Source organism: Crocuta crocuta, unplaced genomic scaffold (assembly GCF_008692635.1).
Source record: "Crocuta crocuta isolate KB4526 unplaced genomic scaffold, BGI_CrCroc_1.0 scaffold270, whole genome shotgun sequence".
NCBI classification, from domain to species: Eukaryota; Metazoa; Chordata; class Mammalia; order Carnivora; family Hyaenidae; genus Crocuta; species Crocuta crocuta.
Genome location: NW_027527569.1, coordinates 1,924,781 through 1,928,127, shown reverse-complemented (window position 1 = coordinate 1,928,127; position 3,347 = coordinate 1,924,781). Strand labels below are relative to the sequence as shown.

Genomic DNA, 3,347 nt, shown 5'->3' with positions numbered 1-3,347 from the left:
CAAGCATGGAGGCAGGCAATCATAGGGCCATGGGATGATAGTTTTAATCAGGGACAAGGGCCCTGCATCCTCAATCACCTTCATTATTTTCTCAGAGACCTTTTGATGAAATCTGATGTGGGAGGACTTAAGTGGTCCCCTTTCTCTTCTAGAGACAAGGCAGGCCAGCCTTTCAGCCAAGACCCTTAGCACAGAGCTCTTTTCTTTCTCCTCCTTGCCTTACTCCATAATAAATATGGTAATAGAGAATAAACTGAACTAGTCCTTCCTTGGGAAAAATAATTATAAGCTGGACACTATAAAAACAAGTAACTGTTTTAAATTTTAAAGGTATCGATCTATATGCATTTAATTTTTTCTTCACAGTCTATGCAGCTTTTATTTCAATCAGAAAGTAATCATATACATATGATTACTTTCTGATATATATATGGTATGGGGACAGAAGGGTGGGCTGTTTCAGTGTTATATCTGGCATCTCAGGAGGAGAAACAAGGACAGAGTCAAGCAGAGAAAGGCTTGAAGGGCATAGGGCAGACAGGAAACTGCCTGGCCAGCTGAGCCTGCTCACCTGTTCCACAAGGCAGGAAGAGACCCTGAGACCACTCAGGGGGCAAGCCTGGCATGGACAGGTGTAATATAGGACAAGAAGAAGCTAAGACCCAGCCTGGATTTTCTTTTAGCAAGTCCAAACTTCCACAGTGCTGTCCACAGCCTCTGGGAAGAGCTGGTCCTTTGCACATGGCCACCCCAGTCACGCTGCATTGCTGATGTAGCAGAGTTTGCATGCAGATCATGTCATTCACACTCCAGACCCTGAGAGATCTCTTAGGATGTGCTGGAGATTTTGGTCTGGTCTGGCATCAAGATGAGGGTCAGGCATACGTGGTGCCAATGTGGCTTATTAGGATCCGCACCTGATACTTAGACTTGATGTCTCATGTGTGGATGAGGTTTTCCTAGGTGTCGCTGACAATGTAGCCATTCATTGTGCCAATACAGTAGGTGCTGCTGCTGCTGTCTGCAGGATGTGGGTGCAGTTGAGTGTCCAGATGTCCCAGATCTTGATTACCTGGTTAGAAGCCACTGTGTATCTAGCTTTGAATGGTGACCAGGGCCTGCACCCAGGAGTTGAGGTCTGTGAGCATCTTCTTTAACTTCAGTTCAGTGCCCATGATGTCCCAGACCTGGCTGTCCTTCAGGGAGATGCTGAAAAGCATGATGTATGAGGAGATCAGTGTGTATACGGATTGTCTGGGTTTGGATCATGTTCACCATCTGCAGGTTCTGGGTGTCCCACATGATGTACAGTCTGCTGAGCTACCATAAGGCTCGTGCCCCTGGAGGTAGAGCATCAGCACAATGCTGTCATGGCCCTCCGGCATCTTCCGGCACTTGTGTGGTACAAGTGTCCTGTAGGTCACCCATGGAGTAGAGGCAGAGACACCAGACCGGGCCCTGTTGCTCCACACAGGTTCTTTTGCACTTGAAGATCTATTGAGGGTCACAGGATCCTAGGATGCCCCTGTTTAGCCAAGTATTGATGTAGGACAGCTTGTCATGGACATGTCCCTCCAGAATTCCATCAGGTCCTCGCTGAGCCTAGCCTTAATCCAGACCATCAAACTTGAGCTTAAGCTCTTCTCTAGCTGGTCAATCTTCTCTGAGAGCTTGTCCAGCATGGAGCACAGAAAATGATCTCCTGGCTCTTCTGGGTCAGCACCACATGAATCTTGTGGAAACCATCAGATTTTTGCAGCAGGAACTCCTTCTGTCCATCTCCTACATGCCCTGACTTCTCACGAACATGCATCTGTACTTAGAGTGGGACTATTTGATATACCTGGATTCCTTGAGGGGTCCTCCGGATTCACCTGGAGGAGGGCTGGCAGCTAGGGCTGTTAGAGCGCCACACAGACCTGTGGTCACAGCAGCACTTGTAATCCTTCCAGGCACTGAGCTTGATAGCGAAGGGGCCCCCAAAGGGGGAGTCTACCTCAAAGACGGTGGGCTTCCTGCCAGCCACCACTGGAGGGCCATGTCTGCGGAGAATGAAGAGCTCCTGATCTATACTCCACTGCAATTTTGTTCACTACCACTGTCAGCTTGGTGTTATCCATGGGACACTTCTCTGACTTAAAATGCGTTTTTGATAAAACATGTGCCTCTATGCGCTGATCACAGGGTCCTTGAGCGCACTGCAGCAGAGCTGGCTACAGAGCCTCACGGAGGGCTGCTCAGCAAGCACTAGCGGCTCCAGCTCCTCTTGTGCTCTGGGAGCAAGAATGTGGAGCGCAGGGATAGTCTGGACCCAGAGTGCAGGCAGCTACAAGAGATGGCACAGCACAATTGCCATCAGAGTGCAGGGTGCCGAAGGGGGCTCCAGAGGGGAGCAGGTGTGGGTGCGGGAGGAAGAGGGCACCTTATGGTACTGTTTGTGCATGCTGGTCCCGTTGGCTTTTGCACTGGTAGTGACAGCTGAAAAGGTGGGCCCCAAGGTCTTTTCCATTTTGGTCCATCCAGTGAGGTCTGGGGTGGAAGGGTTGGTAGGCTCCCCAGAGAAGCAGGGGCTGCTGCCTGACCTTATGCTCATGAGCAGTAACTCACTCACGCAACGTCCCCCACCGGTGGCCACCAGAGACTGGCAACACCACACTCCAGCTTCATCAGGCGCCCTTGGCTTCCTCCCTAGAAAGGCATCTGTGTGCATTTTAAAACACAGCATTTTCAAAATGACTATTAGCCACATCTACTAAGAGAATCAACAAGTTTGGTATCAGCAAGCTACATACATTCCTTCGTATATAATGTCATGATAAATGTTGCACATTGTACGAGCACAGGCACTTTCATCAGTGACGTGAATTTTATAGACACTCAGTTTAAATGACAGTGCTGAATGATCTTTGAGGTCTGAATTTCTCCAGTGCTTATTGCCAGAGTACTGAGACACACAGCAAGGGAGACTGAATAGTCAGCAGGGTCAAGGGCTGCAAAAAGAATGGAGAAGATGAGCACTGAGGAGATGCAGTTGGGTCTATAATAGGGAGGAATCCATGACCTTTGGGAGAACATTTCAGTAGCATAGTGGAGAAAGAAGTCGGCTTGCAGTGCATTACAGAGTAATTGGGTAGTGGAAAAGAGACAGTGAGTGAGACTTCTCTTTATATAGTGTAGCAGTGAAAGATGAGAGGGAATGAGTTTGACAAGCTAGCTGGGCCGAAGTATATTTTTAAAAAATATTGTTTATAGGCAGAGCAGGAGGCATGGGTAGAGAGAGGGGGAGAGAGAGAGAGGCACTAGCACAAAACTCCCACCAGCAGATGCTGTATCTAATAAGCACTTAC

The 3,347-nt window shown here is 48.7% G+C and overlaps 1 pseudogene; it reads right to left on the bottom strand.

Annotated features, from left to right (window-relative positions):
• Nucleotides 1-679: 679 nt before the first annotated feature.
• Nucleotides 680-2,515, bottom strand: LOC144236752 (E3 ubiquitin-protein ligase TRAF7 pseudogene; annotated as a pseudogene).
• Nucleotides 2,516-3,347: the final 832 nt, after the last annotated feature.